A 23,441-nucleotide genomic window follows, 5' to 3' on the forward strand; every position below is an offset into this window, starting at 1 on the left:
GACAAAGGACAGAGAAGCAGCAGGGAACTTCAGCCTGGACAGAGTAGGACAGGTCACACCACTGGAGTCTGTACATCACTCCAAAGGCACAGCAAACAGGTGATGTGGGTGGGTGAAAAGAAGCTGCACTTGATGTTTGCTGTTTTACCTGTCTGTGGTCTAAATGACTGAGCTGTAGGCCCACCCTAACAGTATTTTCAAACAAACAAAAATAAATCTTTGAAAAATGGGAAGGGGAATTATAAAGAGTTACAAGGATAAAGCAAGACCTGGAGAACAGAGTTAAAAATCTTGATACAAAGTCCTTAAACCTGATAGCTAAAATGAATAATTAGAAGCTCAGGCTTGATGAATGCAGACAAATACAAAGGCATAAATTTGAGAGCGAGGCTATGAGGCCAGCTTAAAAGCCTACATAACTGGTGGACTTCTCTCTCAAATTCCCAGACTGGATCTCTCCAGGTCAACAGCTACTTCAGTAGAAGTTACTGGCTTGATGCATGCGTTTCTGAATTAAATCCTTGAGTTTTTCATGCAGGAGGTCAAATGTGTTGGTTCTGCTTGATGTTCTGAAGCTACTTCCTGGTTAAGACTTTTTAAAACACATGTATTCCCCAGTGATTCCCCAAAGCCACTTTTTAATACATAAACTACTTGTGCTTCCTAATTTTTTTTGTTTCTAGATTTATACAGAAAAGAGAAGGAAAAAAAAAATAAAAGGAAGGAGAGTGAAGTGCTTTTTACTTTCCAGTATTTAGCCCTCTTAAAACTGAAAGGTACTGTGCTCCATGCTGCATACACATTGCCTTTTAGAGGGTTTCTCATGGATGGGAAACTCTTGGAATTCAGAAGGGAGAGGAAAGACTATATTAAAGACTATTAATTATTTTACCTAGGGAAAAGCAGAGTTTTTCTGCTATTTACAGAGCAGTGTAAGGAAAAAAAAAATATAGGTCAAAATGCAAATGCTCCTTTAAGCTTCTCAAGCTACTGAGTTTATATATTTCTATTTTTCTATGTGAAAATACTGATATTAATAAATAAACAGCACAGTACTAAATATGTGTCCAAACAGCAATATGAACATCAGTACCACAGCTGGGTGACTTGGTGAGGAAGTGCCATCATTTGAAAATACGTGAGGGAAAGGTCCAGGGGCTGATGTGTCCCTTGACCACTCTGCCCTGGTGCAGGGGACTTCCAGATGAACAAAGCACTGTAAGATTCTTACTGAACTTTACATTTCATAGGTGCTTAATTCCTCTTAAAACAACACAAAAACCTGCACCCTAACCCAAACTGTCATTTGAAAATTGGAACATGCCTTGATTAAGGTTACAGAAGAATGATAAGAGAGTAATGAAGAGTAATGAACAGCACTCAAATATGCTGAGTCTTACTATTTTGCATTAAATACAAGGCAGTCTTTCTTCTTCGTATTACACTGTTAATTGCCAAACAGATATTTTGAAAAGCAGGTTCCAATTGATGTGTCCTTGGAGAAAGACTTGTGCTCACCCTGCAGAAAGCTTTAATTCCTCAGTGTGTTTTAAAATAAGGTTTTAGTACTGAGCTTTCTGACTCAGACTTAATGCAATTCAAAAGATATTTTTTTGACAGGGAAAAATGAGTAAAGTCACCAAGTTAACTGTCTTTGAAGGAAAAAAAAATCAAAGCTGAATAAATGTATGTCTTCCCTCAGTTTCTAAAACTCTTTGAAAAGGAAAAAGTTTCCCATTTTATTCAATAAGCAGGTTAATGACACTTCTTGTATTTGTGTAAAATTGTAGAGGACTGCATGGAATGTAGCTACATTTTATTAACCCCTTCCTCTGTTCATAGAGATTGAGTACTCGACACCATCATCTTGAAATGTACATATTGCAAAAAGTCAGGGCAGACCTTCTTCAGGGTCCTGGTGTCATTAATACTCTCTTAATGCAACTTCTTGCACTGTAACTTGATGGCACAACCTCTGACCTGCGCGAGGGTGCAGAACCTTATTAATGCACCTTGCTGAAGGAACTCGAAACCCTACAGTTCAGCTGACTCACCAGGCAGATGCTTCTCACTTCTCACAGCACCTGAGTGAAGGGCATAAGCCTCATCACGGAGACAGGGTGATCCTGTAGGACAGCCTGGGAATAACTAAGCTTGTAGCAAAAAGCTTTGGGCTTCTGCTGATTGAATGAGTCACAGAGCTAAGCCCAGCGAAGCTGGTAAATTTTACCTAACAGAGCTTATGCAGATCTTGGCTTCAATCCAGCAGAGCACTTAAGCACATGCTTAATTATACGCAAATGACACGGAGCAATTGAGGTACGCACGTGTTTAAGTGCGTTGCTGGGTGAAAGACTTTATTTAGAGAAACGTGGAAAAGTTGGTAACCCCTGGAAGAGGTGAAGTTGAGAGGTGCAAGTGACACCGTGCCACATCCCAGGCTGCAGAGGTGCAGCCAGTTTGGGTGGAGAGCTAGTCCAGGAAAGGCGTTGGGTTTTAAGATTTGGCCTCTAGCGATTCCCCAAACAGTTTATTGTGCAGGGTCATGGCGAACATCACGATAATGGAGATTACAGTGCAGAAAACTCATGTTGGGATTTTCAGATGGATCTGGAGGCCCTCAGAGTCCGAGGGACACCCCGTGTGCAATGGCACTGGCAGTCTGCACTGGGGCCTCACCCCGGAGAAGCGTCACGAGTGGGGAAGCAGATCAGGCTTTGCCTCTTTACACTGAGGGCGGCAGAGCCCTGGAACAGGCTGCCCAGGGCGGCCCTGGAATCTCCCTCTTTGGAGACATTCCAAACCCACCTGGACGCGCTCCTGTGTCACCTGCTCCAGCTGACCCTGCCCGGCCGGGGGGTCGGACGGGATGATCTCCACAGGTCCCTTCCAACCACAACAATTCTGTAACAGTTGAGCCTTCTCCCTGACACGGCCCGCGGCCGCTCCGGCCTCCTCTGCCCCGGGCGGCCCTGCTGCGCACGGAGCCGCTGGCCGGACACCGAGGGGCTCGGGGCCGCCCCCCGCCGGGCCCGATGCCCGAAGGGTCTCTCCCGCCCCGCCTCCGCTCGGGGCCGGCGCGGGCAGCGCTCCCACGGCCGCGGCGGCCTCCTGACCCGCGCGTAACCCGGCACCGCCCGCCCCGGCAGCAGCCGCAGCCCCGGCGCGGCTCCAGGCTCCCGGCTCCCGGCTCGCTTCCCCATCGCCGTCATCCCCATCCTCCTCCTCCTCCCGTCCCGCCGGTCCTCCGGGCGCGTTTCCCGTGGTGCAGCGCGCGCGCGGCGCTCTGGCCGGGTGTCGCTGTCACCGCCCGCGGACGCTCGGCGGAGCAGCAGGAAGGAGCCGCCGTCGCCGCCGCCGCCGCTCCCCCCGGGCCCCGCCGCGCCCCGGCCCGGCCCGGCCCGGCCGCCTTCTCCTCGCAGCTCTGCGGCCGGTAAGTGCCGGCGGGAGCGAGCCGGGGCCGGTCGGGGCCGTTCGGTGCGCGGAGGGAGGGCGGGAGAAGGAGGAGGACAGGGAGGGGAAGGAGGGAAGGAAGGGAAGGGGGGGCCGCGGCGCGCTGCGTCCCGCATGGGCCGCGCTTGGCCCCGGCGCGGAGAGGCCGGCGGGGAGCCGGGGATGAAGAGGCGGCGGGCGCCCTCCGCCCGCTGCTCCCGCTGCTCCCGCTGCTCCCGCTCCCCGGCCGGGAGCCGCGGGGCCGCGCAGGCCGCACCGGGGCGGCGGGGATGGGGCCAGCGGGGCTGCCTGACAGACGGACAAAGAGCTGACGGACGGACGGACGGACGGACAGCGCGTCCCGCCGGCCCCGTCCTCCCGGGCCGTATCCTCCCGCTGCCCTCCTCTCCATTGTTCCCGGTGTAAGATAGGTGAAGCGTGCCGACCTGCGAACAGTCATTTCGTTTGGTTTTATTTCTGCATAACCTTCTCAGAGTCTCCTCTCAGCTGCTCGGAGGAAGCTTTTGCACGGCACCTCTTTTCCCCAGCGTCGGGAGCTGCTAACAAGTGCCAGGCTGGAAGTGGCTTGGGAGAGCAGGGGGGACCAGTAGGAGTTGAAGAGAAATTAGTTGGGCTTCAAACACTTTCACTCATCAACATCATTCCTCCCCCGATTCCTGCCAAACCTCAGCTGGGGTGAGTGCAGCAACGTCTGCATTAAGCTGGCTCATGGAAAGGGAAGACATTTATGTTGCAAACATAAATCATCTCTCTGATCACTTTGTTTTTGTAAACTGTTTAGGGCAGCTGTGAGAGATTTTGCAGAATGATTTAAAAAAAAAAAGTGGATGTGTGGAATCCGGTGATCACAACTTTAGTCTTGCTTTGAAAGTCTGCTTGGAGCATGACCTATCTCTGTCTGCATACACGTGACATTCTGGTCCAAGAAGTTGTAGATGGGAGAGATGTCAGTCCTGATGAGCAGCATCTTTGCCACTGGACAGGGCAAATGACAGAGGACTGTGTTTTTTCTTTTGAATAGGATCTCAGTTGCTTGTTTATTTCTGTGCTTATTTGCAAATGTCAGTAGTACTTTACAAGCTTGCTAGGGATATATACATGGGCCCACCCATCATGCTTCAACATTTTGGAGTGCCCATATCCAATTTCGTTATTGTAAGTGGTATAAATTTTGTAGCCGTTCTCCATGACTTTGGTCGATATGCATGTGAATGGAAGAAGTAGAAAAAGAGTACTACCCTGCATCAGTTTTTGCAGGTGTTCTTATCCTGTTTTCTCAAAATCAGTCCAGATAAACCAGTGGTCTGATTGAGACTTAGCATCTATCCTGCTGTGTGAAAAGTTTGCATACCTTCAGGCCATGTTAGTTTTTCAGTGTTCACTTGCAGTGTTTGGGTTTGTGCATTGTCCAGTGACAGCTGTCATCTGCAGGAGTTTTGGCTGCACCGGATGCTCTGGAGCATGTGAGGCCTGCTTTCCTGTGGATCTCGTGGGATCTGCAGGCTCTTGGTACAGACACATTCAGAGGAGAGACCAGCAAAGCCTGCTCTTGTTGCAGTAATTTAGGAAAACAAAATTCAATTTCAGTTGCAGTTTCCTGAAAACTCTTGTCATGGCCTTTCCTCATGAATATGTAACTGAATGTATGTATGTGTTCAGTTTCCAAAAGTGTTTTCTTTGTATTTTTTTCTGAATGTCTGCATGCCCCTATTCCTCAAGTATACCTGTACTTAAATCAGTGACCTGATATAAATGAAGAAAGCTGAAAAAGATGAGGACGATCTCTTGCATTTAGACTGCTGTGTGCATGTGTCCTTCTGTCTTTGCTCCTCAGGCTGAGACCTGGGAGAACAGATGTGTATGTAATCTATGCTTCTGTTACTCTGTCCTGTCCATGTGTGCTTCATGCCTACTGTATTGCAAACATATTCTGTTTATGGAAAAATCCCTAACATTATGGATCATGAGATCAAACTGTTAAGTGGGTAAGTAGCTAATTGAACAACCACAGTGATTTAAAAAAAAGGGAGACAAATTATTCAGAATGTGAAAAGTTATATTGCAGGCTGAATTGTTCACCTGAAGGAATATATACTTTAGGAGTATTGTTATGTAGTTTCTCAAATGGTGGTTTTCCCTCTGAGTGTGTACAAGTTTATTTGTATGAGGATTTAAAGCACTGTGGAGTGTGGAGATGTTCTAAATTGGTGTAAAACCATTGAGGTTGGAAGTTCGTACTTCCCTCTGAGAATTTCTGTGTACCAGTAATGTTAGAGTTGAACTATCAGAATGCTAATAATATATTACTCTAGTGAAATATGGTGATGGTTCATCTTAAAGAGTTTATCTCACTTCTAGATATGTTCTTTGCACCACAGGTTCAGTAATACAGATTTGCAAATAGTGGAGCTCAGTTGTTAGTAGATAGATTTAGGTTAAACATTTAAAAATGTACTAATGGGGAGGAAGTGTTTGTATTCTAGTAATTTTGGGAGAAACGTGGTGGGTTTGGATTTTGTGACTGCTGCAAGACATTTGTGATTTTTTTGTGACTGGAATCTCTGTCGTTCTTCTCCGGCGAGGATTGCTGTGTGGGCTCTTACAAATGGAGACCTGTCTGTAGGGAGCAGCTTGATGGAGTGGGCCTTAATCTATCAAAACCCCTTTAAGTGTTTAGCATAATTTGGGATTAGGTTTGATTTAATTTTGGCTCTAATATAAAACACATTTTTCTCTGTGAAATAGCAGAAGTTAAATAAGAAATAGTAACACTGGTGATGTCTTTTGTAAATGAAGATACTGCTGTTACCCTAAATATGGAATGAAGCATCCAGCTTGTCCAAACTTAACATGTCTTCTATGTTAAATGAATGGCACAAGCATTGAAAAGTAAGCACCAGTGGAAATATTTTTTACTTTGAAGGCTCTTAAATGGATCTAACAGAGAAATAGATAGGTTTTATTTAAAATAAGTAGTTCCTCTGCTTTTGCCTGGCAGTTTAATGATAGCTGCCTTTCAAACCAGTATCATTTATGATGAAATAGATTCAAGCCTTCAGCTTGCAGTCTGATCTGCATAACTGAGTGTTTAAAGACAAAAGTGGTCCCACAAAGGTTTCGTGGATGTAACCAGACATGGGTGTCTGCTTCTATCAGGTTGCAGGGCTTATGTAAATGATCAGTACTGTGATTAAGTTGCACTTTAATTAGTTTAGGTTTTTTTGAAAGAAATACTTTTGGGAAAATTATATTTCTTGCAGTACTGAGATTCATGGTTTTTTTTTCTTTTTTCAGTTCTGTAAATTGGTATCTGTGCAGAAACCCTTGTACTAGTATTGAGTTAAAAGTACAAACTTATTGTTTTTTAACAGCTGAGACATAGCTATTGACAGGACGTGTCAGCAAACCACAGCCATTGGCTATAATATGTAGTTATATGCCAAGCACAAATTTCTGTCTAACAAAGGAAAATCCATTCAGATTTTCATGAGATTTATTTTCATTTGCACAAATGCTGTTAGTTTCTTTATTTCAGTACTTTCCAGTGAAGTTAAATACACAACCCCATCTGTTTAGCTCATTAGCTGGTTCTCTATATACATTTTAAATATACATTTTTTAATCTACATAGACCAGAATGTTTTATGCATCAGCAGTAATTCCATAAACTACACAAGTGATAAAATTTTAAACTATTTAACTTACAATTTATTGTACAAATTAAAATACAATAACATATGTGAGTATTCAAATATTATATGTGATTAAATTATCTTCCCCTGGCTCCATATAGAGATATTTTTTGTATGTCATTCATCATGTTGGATAAAATACTTGGAAAAAACCTGTAATATGTTCTCACAAAACTTGATCATAAGTGTGTCCCAAGGGGAAATTCACTGTCTTTTAGTAAGACTGTGCAATCCACAACATGCAGAAAGGTTAGAATCTCCTGATAACTTCTTTCACACTTTCAGAATGTTATTCTGGGAGATAATCTAGAAGCTGGTACTGCTTTTGCTCCAAAATAATTTTAATGTGCTCTTAGGATATTATCAGTGTGTTAGTGTATTCCAGGCTGTGATATCAAGAGGTAGCATTGTGAATACTGTAGTGTAGTTAATGTATTACTAGGTTATATTATTTTATTATTTCATTGCACTTCTGAAAACAGCAAGCCATAGCTCAATAACAGCATGTGTATTGGCCTGATCCTGGAACTGATATACTCTGCTGGCATATTAGTATCACAGTATCTGCATCTTGTCACGGTATGTGCAGAAAATCTTAAGACAGTGCTGTCTAATTCTTCCCTTATGACTAGGATGACATTTTTATAAGCGCAGAATTAAACAGTCTGATGATAAAATGAAATCTGTGTGGGAAGAAGTTCCAACCTGCAAACAGCAGTAGACTATAATTCATGAACAGCCTATCAAATATAAACTGTCTAGATCTCTTGCACTGGAAAAAGCCAAAAAATTCCAACATAAAAACCAAAACCAAAAATCAAGGTGCCTGTAAAATGTCCATAAACCAATTTCTTGATATAACATGTGATATTACTCATGTGTAAGGCTGTTGTGATATCTGTGTGAGTTCAGCTATGTGACTGATAGAGCCTTCTGCTCTAAAATGGTTTCAAATGGCAGCTGCATCTGCAAGGTTAAAAGATACCCATTCATAAAAACTTGTACAACTGTCTTAAATGTGTTTGTAATAATTTCCCATAAAGGCTCTATTAACTTTTGTTACTTTTGCACCCCACCATGCATATAAAAGACTTCATTAGAGAGGTTTACAATGCCAGTAACATCATGACCAGGTCTTGTTACCTTAGTGCAAGAGGTGAAGTGAGAAATATTGATGCTCTGCAGATGTGTCATAGTCATATGATCACTGGCAGTATTTAAGAAAGGGGAAAACCCAACTTTCTACATTCTCTGAATATTAACTGCTACGTGATTGCCCTGAAAATTTATCAGATTTTTCTTTTTCTGCTGTTAGGATTGTATTTGAGTCAAGGAAATGGTGATAATGCTACTGAAAAGTGCATGTGCATGCAGATGTATGTGCAAGACTCTAGTAGCATGTGTTTATGGTGCTGTCTGGCCTAAAGCTCTAGTCCTGCAGAATGAGAATCTTCATCATAAAGTGAAGTTTATTTTGCCAAACAAGAAGCAGTGTGTTTTAGTGCCTGGGATGTCACTGGGAAGGGGCAAAGCAAGGAAGCAGTTTCGAAATGCTCTGGGTTTCTGCAGGTTTCCGTGGGCACTGAAAACTCTCCAGGCTTGCTTTCAACAAGTGATCTTTAGAATTGCACTGCAGACATTCTTCAGTTTTGTGAAGGCAGGGAAGAGGAAGCAAAGTGAGTATGTAAGCCAAGAAATAAATACATTTCTCAGGATCCATGGATGATTTTTTTAGTCTGTAGGCATTATAATAGTCAGAATTTCCAGATTCAGTGGATGATTTCAGAGTGTCTCAAATAGGAGTACTCTGAAGGAAATTATCATCTCCTGAGGCATGATTCTCCTCTGGTTTTGACCACATACACACAGTGGTTTCTAACATAGGTCACTGTTACATGTCAGTCTCTATCGGGCAAAACACATGTGAGATGAATGACAATTGCCGGGCTTTTAAGTTGGGTCATTTATAGCACTGAGCAGTTCTTGATGCAGCAGTAACTATATACATAAATTTAAGACATGGTCTCTTTTGTGTCTGTAAAGTTTCTTTTAACAAAGAAGTTCTTCATGATAGATTGGTAAACTCAACCAACTCCTTTTTGCCAGAGTAATCTTGCACTGCTTACTTTGAAGAAAGTTTTTCTGTTGACCACTGTAGATCAACTGCAGAAGGAGGTGGTTAATCCTCAGGGTACCAACATGTGATACAATTATTTTACGAAAATCACTTGCAGATTTTCCAGACATGCCCATGAAATATTGGTTTTCAACTTCTGTTTTGACCTTATAGCTGGTTTTCTTGAAAATAAAGTCTAGTGTGAAGGTGCTCTGAGTGAATATTGCTTTAACAATATCAAATAAAAATGAATCTTTCATATGGGAAAGACTGCTGTCATCCTTCAAGGAGGAAAGCTTTATTAGGCTGTGGTTCTCAGGAGCTTCCTCTGTCACTGATGAATCTGACAGTTATATTTCGTGATGAATTTTTGTCTGAGTCAGCAAAAAGATGTCAAAGTTATGTGATTGTGTTCTGAGGAGCAGGAAAGCTTGTATTGTTATGGGGTATAATGAAGTAAGGAAAAGCTACTTGACTTTAGTGTTGTTTTTTCCTGGTAGAGATGATGAAGTTGTCTTTTTAAATGACTTGTAGAAAAGAATTTTTATGTATTTGAAATGTGTTTTTTTATGATCACCAATGATAAAATTAAGTTACTGAGAGGGAAATCAAAATAGAGTTTATAGAAGAGAAGCACACAGAGGATGATCATCCAGTTGTCACAGTATTTTGCTGGAAGATGTGAAGTAGGTGGCAATTTGTAGACAAAACCAGTGGGCTTGTTGTCTGAATCTGACAGTCAAAAGTAGATCATGCAAACCAGGCATGTTCAGCTGGTGCCTGTTAGGAATCAGTGTTACATACACTATATTGGATCAAATGTAGTGCAGCTTTAAGTGTGAGTTTACTGTCACTTTCCGAGGAACAGAGATGTAAAAGGACAAACTGACAGAAAACTTAATCTGTCAATTCTTTGCATGATCTTGTGTTTTACTGTCTAGTGTGCCTTTGTGTCACCCCTGGATTACATTCCTTGTAGGTCACAGGACAGGCAGGGGGCTTTCTGCTGTTGTGGTGGCGATGAGAGTGTAGCTGTATGTGCAGAAAAAATGGAATCTGTTGTATTTACATCTTATGTGCCTAAAATTTGCTGTAACATTGGGCAGCTCTTCATTTCCCACGTCTGGTTGGACACAAGTTCAGCAGAGGAGTCTTGGCACTGGTGCTTCTGTCTTGGGTACTTAGATAAGTAGGGTTAGGACAAGGGGTAATGAACTGAAACAGGGTAGGTTTAGATTACCTGTTGGGAAGAAATTTTGACTGTGAGAGTGGTGAGACACTGGAAGAGGTTGCCCAGAGAAGCTGTGGATGCCCCATCCCTGTCAGTGTTCAAGGCCAGGCGGGATGGGGCCCTGAGCAACCTGGTCTAGTGGAAGGTGTCCCTGCCCTGGCAGAGGGTTTGGATCTAGGTGATCTTTAAGGTCCCCACTGAGCCAAACCATTCTAGGATTCTGTTACAAATTGTTGCCCTGTTACCTGTGGAACACATCTTTGCATTGAGGGAAACCTGAATGAGTGCAGCTGCGTCACTGTGAGACTCTCAGCATGGATGGATGAGGAACCAGTGTCTGGAAAGCAGTCCATAAAGGCAGAATATGCTGAATTTTCTTTCATTCGAATCCTGTCAGAATATTTTCTGGTTTTACAGATTCGTTTTATGCTTGCTTAATAATATGGATTATACTGAATGTGTTTTACTATGACTTTGCTTCATCATGAGGTTATTTGACTCTGGGTTCTCAAAAATTTCAGACCTGTTTGGAATGGTAGCCCTTAATTATTGGTCTGTGAGTTAATGGCATCAAGAATCTTCAAAATTTTTATTCCTAATAATTACAGGAGTTGTTATAAACACGTATCATATCTTCTAATCATTCTGAATTCCTGTTTTAATGTATTCTAGGACTTAATTAGTGAGAATTAGCTGCAGGGCACCAAAGTCATTGAGGTAGAATCCAATTTCCACAACCTTTTTATTCAAGAGGGCACAATCCTGAGAAGTCTGTGTTTTATGGATTATTTTGGATTATTTTCAGTGTTAGCTAATGGGCCAGGATATCTGTGTTATTATTGCTCTTATAAAATAGTTTCTAGACATCTCATGTTTTGGCTTGCCTCAATCTGAAAATGGGTTTAAGTGGCTGAAAATTGTTTGAGAAATTTAAAACTGTAATGAGGAAAAATCACCTTGGGGGTATGTGGTAGAAGTCAGTGGGATTCCTCGTTCATACCATTTTTGAAGTATCAAGGGAGAGAGTTACCTGGAAGTTCTTGCTGAGGTGGTGGATAGTCTTTTGAAGAGGATACATTGCAGAAGCAGACTGGATTTAGTACTTGATTTGCCTTTTTTTTTAAATTTTTCTTTTGAAGTGAGGGTCATTGAGATTAAAAATGAATTAAAAGAGGCTGATTTACAATTCTGGAATTTTATGTAAGTGGGATAGGAATAGTTCTTAGTTGATTTAATCTGACCACAAGTGTTGGTTAGCAGTAGGGAGGTGGTGTATTTGTTGCAACAGTGTGGAAAAAGAAATCCTAACTGGAGATGAGTATACTCTTAAAAAAACCTTCTTTGTTGTCTTGGCAAACGTACATGGGCTGTAACATGCTTGTGTTCCAAGAGAGGTTTTGAGAAAGTGACCTGATTGCTCATTTCCATGATTTTAGAGTTTATTTCTACTCCTGCCTCCTCTGGCTGATTTCATACTATCTTTAAATACTAACACATGTCAGTTTATGTGCTCAATCTTCTGTTTATTCCTGATGAAGGTGCTTGATACTGTTCTGATGCTGTAACAGAGTGCTGTTTAGGCCACAGCAATCCCTAATTCCATTGATGAAAATTGCTCCTTGGTGCCCAGTTTGTAACTGCTTGAATATTTGAAGAGCAATGATAGATTTTCTGGCTCAGTGTTGGTCAGTGCTCTCCCTAATGTAGCATCACAATGTCCTCTGCTCCTTGATTTGTATCATGCTTTAAAGGAAAGAAAGGGCTACCACCAGGGTATACAGGTTGAGATGCTGCTTCTAGTGATCCCTAAATCATTGTCACTGCACTGGTTTTATATTCCAGAGCTGCCATCTCTGAGGGGCCCAAATGCTTTTTGGAGATGTCATGAGCATTCTGTGATTCTTTTCCTTAACTGAGGAATTTAATACATGGGCTTATTTTTTCCATTGACTATATTACACGTGTGTTGCCTTGTGTTTATGTTAGCAAATATGAAGTAGATATTTAATTTTTATCTGCCAGGTGTATTAGTCTTATAGAATAGATAGGTTGCTAAAAGGCCTTTTTTTATATAGGTAGGATAAACCTATAGAGTTTGAAGAGTGGAGCAGTGAGTAGAGATCTATGTCTTTGAGCTTTAGGCTCTTTCAAGTCTCCTGGCCCAGACTTTTGGCCCCTGAAGGTAACACTGTGGTAATTGAAAAGCAGTACAGAAAGCATAGGATTTGCTTGGTCTGTCTGGAATGAATCTTTTGCTAGAGAGGTATTCATTCTGTCGTGTTTCGGATTAACTGGATTATTTGAGTTTCTGTTCCGTGTGTAGACAGATGAAGGGTGTGTTTGAAACACAGCTGAAATGAAGTAAATATCCATTAAAAAAGAAGTTACACTGAGGTATGACAGTGCTTCCTCTGCAGAAGAATGAGATGAGAAAATGTTCCTTGCTTGGTGTAAAGTTGATCTGGAGAGAGCCGAGCACATTTTGTAGAATTTGTTTTCAGATGTTACACAGAATGTAATCTTAGCCTGGGTAGGTTTGCTGAAATGAAGTTAGGGAAAAAATGCCTGCTCTGTGCATGGTGATGTGCTAAAGTTGAAATTAGAACTTAGGAGAATGGTTCCTGTATTCTAAAATACTTGCATTGCTTTCACAACCTGAGAGCCCATGTTGAAATAACATTGAGTGCTGAAGTAAGATCTAGAGATATCACCTGTGCTCTGTAAGATCTGTATTGTTGTTATTCATGGCCTTCTCACCTATGGGTTAGAATAGTGTTGGTTTTTTTTTCCTCTAAGTTTTCCTTGTGCTGTCATGTATGTAAATGAGGAATGTCTTCCAGAATCTCTAAGATGCTTTTGCGGCTAACTTCCAGGTTTTTTGAGCAAAACCTTCTTGGTTATACTTCCATTAGCTTATTGTCCAATGTTATTTATGTGGATGTATTAAGTAATTGTCTTGAATTTTTCTATAATTACTGTTTTTCTTTAGTACATGTAGATGGCCTTTTAGAAAACATTGAAGCTGAAGTAAAGATATTACAAGAAAAGCACGGTTTTAAAAGAGCAATTTTAGGTGTAAGTCAAGTATGCAAGCTTTAAAATTGCAGCATTGAGCTTTACCTGTGCCACTTAATTTTACCATCACGTTATATTATTTATATATTGCATCTTAATATTATGGCATATTATTTCATGATGCATGAACCCCAAAGCCCCTACCTTTTTGACTGTCCATGAATTGGATAAGCAGCTGCTCTGTACTTTGCTTTCTTCTTTTTGCGTAACGTGTTCTCTTATTGTGCTCTGCTTAGTCCTGCGCTGAAGGCAGAATGAATATATTTCTTTGTGAAATTTCTGTAATAGTTATCAGTAGGCTTGTGAGGCCCTCAGAGATAATGTCTGCTACTCGTTTCACATCTAAATTCTAGGTGGATCACTGCACCTGATTTAGAGACAAGAAGTGAAAAGATGGGAGGGGAATGATTTGCCAAGATAACAGATTTGCCCCAAAAGCAGTGGCAGAGCTGCAAAAAGAAGCCAAATCTCTCCTAGTTCTGTTACATCATGGTGGTAAACAATGTTTCTCTTTTCAAAGTCTTACAGTCATGATTACCTTTTCTTGCTGGCAGTCCCACATTGTCATGCCCCATCCTCTAATGATTCTGCACCAAAGTGGCTGCTCCATGTTAGTTGGAAACCTTCTGCTGCTTGGCCTTTCTACTCAGTGGTTAGGTCCTGGGAGGCCAGACCCCTCTTGCCCAGCTTCTCACAGCAGTTTTCTCAGTCAGTGGTGCAGGTTTACCTTTCCATATGAGGTGTGCTGCCTTCTCCCTGAGGCTGCAGGAACAACAGCACCACAACCTGATTAGTTCACCCTTGTGACCTATATTGAATATTGCTTGTTGTTACAAGTATTTTACTATGCCTCAGGGAGAGGAAATGGATATTTCTTATTTTATGGCTGGAGAATTGGTGCCTGTGAGCTAGATGAAAGTTTGTGTTTGGTGCGGATGTCCATTGAGCTCTTTAAGAGCTTTTTTTAAAATTAAAATAGCAGCATTGCATTCATCTTTGTATTTTTAACGTAGTGCTGTAAGTGACGTAATTGCAGCTTTGAGTACTCAGCATTTTGGGTAAATCTGACCCAAATGTGTTAGAATAAGCAGCCAGAAAATGTGCCAAATATAATTATTGATCACCTATTTAAAAAAAATAAATTTGTAGAAAGGGCTTGATCTTATTTGGCAAGGTATGGTTCGACTGCCTAAATGGTCACAGCTTTCTTTTCATGTGCTCTGTGACTCACGCATGTTTTGGCATTTGTAACAAGCAGAGCAAGGATATTATAATCCGTCTGACTAGTTTCACATATTTTTATGGAGCATTCCATCCAGTGTGCTGTAGAAAACCACATATGTATGTGTGTGTGTATACATACATATATATATATATATGTATATATACACACACACACATGCACATATATTTATGATATTTGTCTTTTAATAATGTACAGCACCAGTATTTGTGCTTGGGATTGCCCTGTCTCATTTGCAGCCTTGTTGAACTTCATGAAGTTCACACAGATCCATCTCTCCAGCCTGTCAGGGTCCCTCTGGATGGCATCCCTTCCCTCCAGGGCATCCACCACTTGGTGTCTTTGGGACCTTGCTGGGGGTACCCTCAATCCCACTGTCCATGGCCCTGACACAGGTGTTAAACAGCACCAGTCCCAGTACCAAGCCCTGAGGAATCCCACTTGTCACTGGTTTCCACTTGAACATTGAGCCATTGACCACAACTCTGAGTGCAACCATCCAGCCCATTCTTTATCCACCAAGAAGAAGGAACAAATGCACACATATGTAGAGACCTTTGGTGTTCGGGCCAATTTGAGAGCAACAGCTGGTTGTTACCTTCTGTAAAGCAGCACTAGTGCTTGTGGTGAGTAGAGATGCTTCACAGATACTTGCAGATAGTAAAGAAGTTGTGAGGCCCAAAGAGTTTAAGGGCTTGTAAAAAAAAAACAAACTACATTTTTCAAAATCTCAGCATTAGAGTAGGCACAAATGATAGGGTGGACTCTCAGAGTTAGAGGGAGGGATTGTCCCTTTCAATGACCTTAGCTGTTAGATTGGCTCAGCTTTGTGATAGAACTGTACTGTTGTCAAAACCAAATGAAAAACCATTTTACGCACTATCTGAAATATTTTTATAAAGTTTCAGTTTTCATAAAGTTTCAGTAAAGAAGTTGTGAGGCTGAAGGAGTTTAAGGGCTTAAAAAAAAACCCCACATTTTTCAAAATCTGAGCATTAGAGTAGGCACCAGTGATAGGGTGGATTCTCAGAGTTAAGAGGGAGGGATTGCCCCTTTCAATGACCTTAGCTGTTAGATTGGCTCAGCTTTGTGATAGAACTTCACTGTTGTCAAAACCAATGAAAAACCATCTGAAATATTTTTATAAAGTTTCAGCTTGGGGCATGCATGAGATAGATGAAATTTCACAAAATTTTCACCAGTTGGACTGAAGTTGTAAAATGCTACTTAGAAGATGCTAGGTAGCCTTAGTTGTGTGTAGTGTTTGTTTTCCTCAGTATAAATGTCATCAGAAGTCCCCAGAGTGAGCACTTCTGAGTGTCCAAGTTTCATGGTGCAAAGACAGAAACCCTGCATTGTTCTTCTGAGGTTAACTATCCAGTGGGAGAAATTCTCATATAAATTTGCAAAAAATAACTATAATTTAGTAGTTTATAATTTAGTGCCACAAAACCAGTGGATGTTTTTTCCTGATAAAAAGTAGCATTGCCTGTGATTTTTGGACTATTTAAAGTATGTTTGTGACACTGGTAACACCCCTGTAGATTTTGACATGGAACTGTGGCTTTTTAAATACACATCACAAGTTTTTCCATATGCACATTTGATATTAAATTATGGTTATGCTGGTGATGATGGAATACAGATTTCAGGATAAGAAAGGTGACAGAGATTTTCACACATGGATAATTTTATGCACGATAAGGAGATTTTCTGTGAGTAATCCTGTTGATTGTAATAGGACTATTCACAGCTCAGTATGAGTGTAAATCTTGGTGGAGTCAGGCCCTGCACTGGCATGTGTTCAGCAACATGGAGCACTCAGAAATAACTGTGCAACAAGTCATAAGAGTGTATCATATGTTACCTTTTAGAATGTGTTGATTTTATGATCTGTTAACCTTTTCATGATGATTTATATTTGATTGCTTTCTTTTTGCAAGTCAACACATTCTAATTGATTCTTAAAAATACTTGTGTGTTAATTTAAAAATCGTTCTTTTAGCTGAGTGTTATTTTTCTTGGTAGGGATAAGAGAGAATTTTATTTAATGTTCTTTATTTAGAACCATTAAGTAGGGTATTATTCTTTAAACTCTAGGCTTCTGTGGTATGGTAAAAATTGAACCTTTGATACTGTGAAAGCTAGCTGTGTTTCCTTTTGTATTGGACTATATCCATATTTTAATAGTGCAACTAAATATATTTTCTGATGTGATGAGAATAGTCAGCATTTTTCATGGTTTGATAGGGATTTAAAGTGGATGTTAGGAACCTGTTCATTTCTAATTTTTCTCTTCCTTTTAGAGGGGCTTGCATTGGTGGTGGTTTCATTCACGGAAATGCTTAAACATGAGTAGTTTTAAATATGCTATTAAGCCCTGTTGCTATGTCTTTCTTCATTAGCACCAGGGATTGTAGAATTGTTGGTGACTTTTATACTTTATTTTAGGAGGAAAGCATTTGAGAATGTAGATAGCCGTTTTTCCTGCGGTCGGAATTTGGCGTAGCCGTTGGGTATGTCTGGGTGGCAGCTCTGAGCTGTTCATCTGTGCGTGCACGTGGCCTTTGTGGAGCAGTTTCACAATGCACTTTAATCTGATCCAACCACTGACCACTCCTGGGAGAAACTGTCCTGTTCCCTTCTCCTGCTTCCTCACTACCCATCTCCTGTATCCTCCACCTGCTCTGTCCCACCGATCCAAACGAAACCTCTGGGCTTTTCTGTAGGAATGTTTTTGTCCAGCTCCCTTCTCAACTGCAGAGTGCTGTGCTCAACCCAGAGTAGGCAACAAGGAGGTCTCAGGGGGGAGAGGTGCAGACACTCCCCTTTGGACAGGTACCCCCTATATTGGATTGTTCTTACAGTATCATTGAGAGTTGGGTAAATAGCAAAACACAGCAAATGTCCTACTGGAATGGCCTTTTAGTTGCAGTTGATTTTGTAGAAGTTAGGCTGTTTAGAAAGGTTTTACTAATCATGCCAGTAAACTGCTCTGATTATAGGGGGGTTGACTTTTTAATTCAGAGTAAACCTTTCCAAAGTGAATTTCACTATTCCACTAAACAGGGGAGGAAAAAATTCTGTACTAGAACAAGAATGTTCATTTTGGGAGTTTTATTGATTTATGTACCCTATATTAATTTAAGCTTACAGTTTAGCGCAAATAATTATATAGAGATGAGCCCTGAGAAGCTGAGGAGTTTCCCCAGATTGCCCTTTGAAAAGTTTATTCTGTGTGCATTTTGCACGAGTAACCTTTATATGTTTTGTAGTCTGGGCTCTGCATGTACTCCTCCCAAAAGCTCCTGAAGCAAGGATGTGGGAGGAGTGCTCAGGTACCTGTTCTGTAGCTTCAGATATTTCCTCATTAGGAATTTTGTTTGTCTTTAATGAAAACACACTTCCCAAAATGTGGAGCTAAAATAATGTCATCAGGCTACTCCCAGTGTAAGGTTACCTGAAACCATTTAATACCTTGGGCTGAGCACAGTGTCAGCTTTTGGGAGGGGAATCTTGGAGGTAGTTTTCATCAGAGTGGTATCAGATTGCTAGAGGCAAGTTAGAATTGCTGTTGTGCATCCTGGCTCTTGTGTTTGCGTTGTTGTATCTTAGAAAACATGGTCAAAGAGAGCTTATTGCTAGAGTGAAAGTCATATTTCTATCTCAAGTCTTTGTAACAGTCCTTCAGAAGGAGCTCGGGTTTAAGCCAGAAGAATAGTTACAGTTTAACAATTTTACTGTTTTCTTCAGCCTTCTTTCCTTCCTTTTTGCCTTGCAAAAGTAGGGAGAAGATAGTATAGGAGACAGGGTGGAGTGGGTTATGGGTATAGAAAGCAGCTAATCCTGCTTTTTGACTCTTAAAAGGAGTAGTAGAAGTTCTGGAATAGCAAAGACTTTTCACAGGACAATGTTTACAAATAAAAGAAGTCCATCTTCAAAACAAAAAAGCAAAAGCATTAATTCTGGTCTACAAATAGATTCTAAACTGCAGATGATTTTCAGCTTTTGTCTGTGCTGTTAATCCTTAAATGTATTTTATTTTCTCCTCTGTCATAAATAGTCTTTTAAATCCTACAGAATTCATGTTTCTGCACATACGGATTTTATTTTTAAAGTGAACCCAATTAGTATCTCTGAGTACTTGCTCATTAAATTAAATAATGCCTTCCTTCATGCTTAAGAAAAGAAGGGAGAAGACAGAATAACCCTTACCATCAATCAAAGTGGAGAACAAGAGCTGGACCAGGTGTTGAACTCTCATGGCTTACAAATTTTGCTGCTTTTCTTTGGGGTCTCTGTTCACATCTGCTTCATAGCAGCCACCATCCCAGCAGACTTTTTGAATCAATTAATGTTTTCTCTTGATGGTATTTTTATTTTTGATTCTGAATTGAAATGTTGTCATGCTTTTCATGCAGCATGTTTTCATTTAAGTGGTTGTTTCTTTAATTAGGAATATTGTCTTTACTGCTCAGCTCTCCAGCTCAGTGCAGAAGTCTTTGGAAAAGCTGATGTCAGGGCTCCTGAAATGAATAGTTCTGAAGTGCAGCCGGAGGCTCTGGTGCAGCAGCGGTTTCTGAGTGCAGCGATGTGCTTGGCTGGCTGGGGATGTGCTGCAGGCAGCTGTGGAGCACCCTGTGGAAACAGAAGGTGCTGGCAGGCTGTGAGACCTTTTGTGGGCAGTCCATCCCCTTCCTCTCTCTCCTCCCCAGGGAGCTCTGCCTGTAGATGTCTCTTGTGAGGTGCTTTGCCTACAGTAAAGGCTTGGAGAACCTCTGCCAAGCAAAACGTATTCTTTAAAGGTTTTGTTGACAGCTCTTTCTCTGTCAGTTTATAGAGGAACTATATACTCTAAGAAAAATCAAGATATTAGTTGCTGAAGCTTAATAGAACTCCTGAAATTCCATGAAAAACATCTCTGCAATAGGAATAACAACGTCTTATGCCAAGAAATTTGCTTGTGTGTGTGTATGTGGTTTGCATTTTTGTAGCTTCCCTAGAGATAATCTCTAAGCAAGTTGATCTTTATTTCAGAAACACATCTTGCACTTAAAAATGTATTTAATCTTTGCAGATTGGTAAAGTGTTCTTGTTTGAATGCTTTTAACTTACATTTCTTTATCACACTGTCATTCTTCCAAGAACACTTCTCATCTTCAATTTAAATGATAGGATTCCTTTTATGCGAGCCGAAAGGTGTCACTTGACAAATTACAAGTGTTTTACTGAATTAATTGCATTTGGGATGCGTCTTGCTTGGATTAATAGCCTGTTTTTGTTTGTGGTTCTTTGTTTTAAAACATTACCTCTTTGTTTTAAAACATCACCTGCAAGTCATGTAACTTACATTGTTTTTTATCACTTCTCATATCCAGCCTAACACTATGAGTTCTCACTATTTTTCTTTGAAAAAAACAGGTGTTTGAAAGCTTGGTTAATAAGCAGAGCACGTACTACACCACTTCTGATATGACTCAAGATCATGGCTGGAAGACAACTTGAGGGCTTTCAGCTGCATGACTCTGCTAAACCTGCTAGTCAGGGTGAGAAAGAACTGTTTCCATATCCGTTGCAACTGTGGGAGCCAGCGAGACCCATGAATACCAGCCCACAGCTGGCCTGTCTTCTGGGAAGCTGCTGTATCTCACCAGCTGTCCCAAGGTCTGGCATGTCAGGAGTCTTCCTGCCTCTCTTGGTGAGAGTAGCAGGCTCTTCTGTGTGGTTAACACTCAGCTTCTTAGCCTGCCTAACTTCCTGCCAGGAAGTAGCTTTAAATCCAGGATTTCCGCAATTCCTGCCTAATTTCAGAGTGATGTGGCAGTACCATCCTCCATGTGGAACAACCTTCTGTGCTGTTCTTGCCAGTGGCCTGAGCAGACAGATTAGGGCCACCATGTTCTCACACTTGATGCTGCTTTGTTCTCTCTTGAATGTGTTTCAGCATCTTGAGTTCCTGTATTCTCGTACCTGTGCGCGTCATTCCTTTGGAGACTCTGCAGTGACCTGATGCTGTCATATTTCTGTAGTGTGGAACAAAAGCGTAGTGAATGACAGTCTGTGTGAGATGTACCCTGAGTATGGATTGACTTCAGATAAAGGCTGAAATGAGGAGATACATCCGGTTTATTTTCCTTGAAGTCTGTCTTTCAAACTAGATGTTTAGAATGTTCTACTGAAAGAACCAGTCTCAGCCCTAGGTCTTTTGCACCATCTTTTACCAAATCTTAAGAATTTCACTTCTGTCTCACCTTTCTCACTTGGCACTGGATATTCCAAACCAAAAAGATGATAAATTAATCCTCACTTTTTTCTTTTATGATGTTGCAAGACCTCTGGGAGATCTGCATTGGTGGGAAGAATACAGCCTTAGTGCTGTGCCAGGTTTTGTTTGTTTGTTTGTGTTATTGCTGAGAAACTATCAGTTTGGTTTCCCAGTTACATCTGAAAAAATACTTCATGGATTATATAATGTCTGAAAGTGGCTGTATGGCATACCAGACCTACATTTTCCCTTGAAGACATCTCATTCTCTTACTCTAAATGGATTAATTTGAGAGTCAGTTTGTCCCATAGCAGTACCTGAGCTCACTCAAGGCATTAAGAAATTGTTGTCTGTATTTGAAGACAGATACTGAGAAAATCAAAAGCATGATTTCAAACATATGTTAGAATTGCAGGAGAACAAAAAAGGACAAATCACAAGCATAAATGTGCTGAACAGAATTTTTCCATGTTCTTCTCCCGTCATGGGTGGTTTTGGTCCCTAAAATGGACTTGTTATGTAGGAAGGAAGAATGCTAAAAAGATTGATGACATTGTCATATATAAAGACATGTAGCTTGGTGACTCTGTCCTCCTGATTTCCAGCAGAGCAAGGCTTACTAAAAATAATAAAAAAAGTATTTGCCTGAAAAGATTCTTCTCTTGGTTTGCTTCTTAAGTATTTGAAACTGAGAGAGGTCAGACCACCCTGGCTGTCAGCCTTTCTGTGATGTATTCGGAAGTTTAGAACCTCTCACAGTACAGACTAGGGACAAATGTTCTTTCACTTTTGAGCTGTATGGCATGACTTGCCATCAGGATGTGTGAATTAGCTTTTTACTTTATCTGTTGTGGTGTGCGGTGAGGTTTTGTTTTGTTTTCTTTTTTTTTTTTTTTTTAAGAAATTGAGTTAAGTTTACTTTCAGAATCTTAAGAACCAATAGTAATATTTGAAACAGAGGACAATGTTGGAGAATCTTATGAGAGTTTTCAGCTCTTTCATCTGGTGGTTCCATTCCTACCAAGTAATCTCAGATCTCACCCAAAAAGAAACCACTGTTTATTCTGTGTACTCGATGTAGTTTGATATAGAGAAAACTTCACAAATGTTTAGATACACAGAGAGTTTTCAAAATACATTTCTGGAGAAGGAAATTATGTAGAAAGTGATCAAATGGATGTAACTGAATAGGGACATTTAGACACTTGATGTACATTTGTTTGATGGAGTGTTTTTCATGTTGGCAGCCTGTTAGACTGGCAGGGGGCTGTTGTGGTGGAATTCTGCAGTGATGGCCCTGCTGGTTTTAGGCAGAGACCTGATTTCTGTGCACATAACCTTTAGAGAGACCTGATTTCTTTGGTTATGAATAGTCATTGTGAGCTGCAGGGAAGGCAGCATAGCCTCTGACTTGAGACTTGAATGGAGATGGATCCTTTCTTCATGCTGCACTCTAAGGGGGATGGAATTTGAAGCTGATGTCTAGCAATGTATCCCCATCACACCTGTACCCTAACTGTGAATGCATCAAAATCCAAGGTGCTGCTGCTGTTGTGATGCTGCCCAAGGTCCCATCTGGTGCTTTGGCTGGGCCTGCTGTGTGCTGTCCAACTCTCCTGTGCCTCTGCTCCCACCCCTGTGTCTGCTGTGGCCTGTGTGTGTATTGCCTCTGCTCTCTGCCTTTGGGAACATAATGGGAGGAGGAAGGATGTCTGTCTGTCTGTTGGTGTGTCTGTCTCAAGGAGCACTGAGGAGTGGGTAGTAGGGATTATGGGCCTGGGGAATAGGGTGAAGGAGACTGACTGCTCTGACTGGACATCCAGTGTGCCAAGAAGAGTCCTAGAACTATCTTGTGTATATATTGATCAGTAGACTGAGAAGATGCTGCCTCTTCCAGCTTCAAAAAAGCCTCCTGCTCTGTGCTGAAAACTAATTAATAATGTCATGATACTTGTTGGAATATTGTGAATTGTATTGCTTTTCATGATTGGAATTTATATTTCCTCACAAATGCTCCTGCTCGCTGTGAATGTCTTTTATGAACAGCTTTGACCTCTTTATTTGATGTATAGCTGTAGCTACAAAATTGCATTTTCATAGAATCACAGAATAGTTTGGGGTTGGAAGGGACCTTTAAAGGCCATCCAGTCCAACCCCCAGCAATGAGCAAGGACATCTTCACTTAAATCAGTTTGCTCAGCCCCATCCAACCTGGCGTTGAATGTTTTCCTGGATGGGGTGTACACCACCTCTCCGGGCATCTTGTGCCAGTGTTTCAGCACCCTCATTGTAACAATATTCTTCCTTGTATCTAGTCTAAATTGACCTCTCTCCTTCAAAACCATTACCTGTTGTCCTATTGCAAC

General features: G+C 41.2%; 1 protein-coding gene across 4 annotated transcripts in view; it reads left to right on the forward strand.

Annotated features, from left to right (window-relative positions):
- The first annotated feature begins 3,376 nt into the window (after positions 1-3,376).
- ZNF148 (zinc finger protein 148) overlaps positions 3,377-23,441 on the forward strand; it is a 40,617-nt gene continuing 20,552 nt past the window's right edge. For 3 of the 4 annotated variants that reach the window (XM_041473108.1, XM_041473110.1, XM_041473111.1), the window contains exon 1: positions 4,031-4,128. The gene's annotated coding sequence lies outside the window, so the exon portion shown is untranslated. Of the gene's footprint in view, positions 3,434-4,030; positions 4,129-23,441 lie in introns of those variants that run through there. The other variant, XM_041473109.1, reaches the window with a different exon arrangement.

The sequence above is a fragment of the Pyrgilauda ruficollis genome, unplaced genomic scaffold (assembly GCF_017590135.1).
Source record: "Pyrgilauda ruficollis isolate IOZ18807 unplaced genomic scaffold, ASM1759013v1 scaffold3, whole genome shotgun sequence".
NCBI lineage: Eukaryota > Metazoa > Chordata > Aves > Passeriformes > Passeridae > Pyrgilauda > Pyrgilauda ruficollis.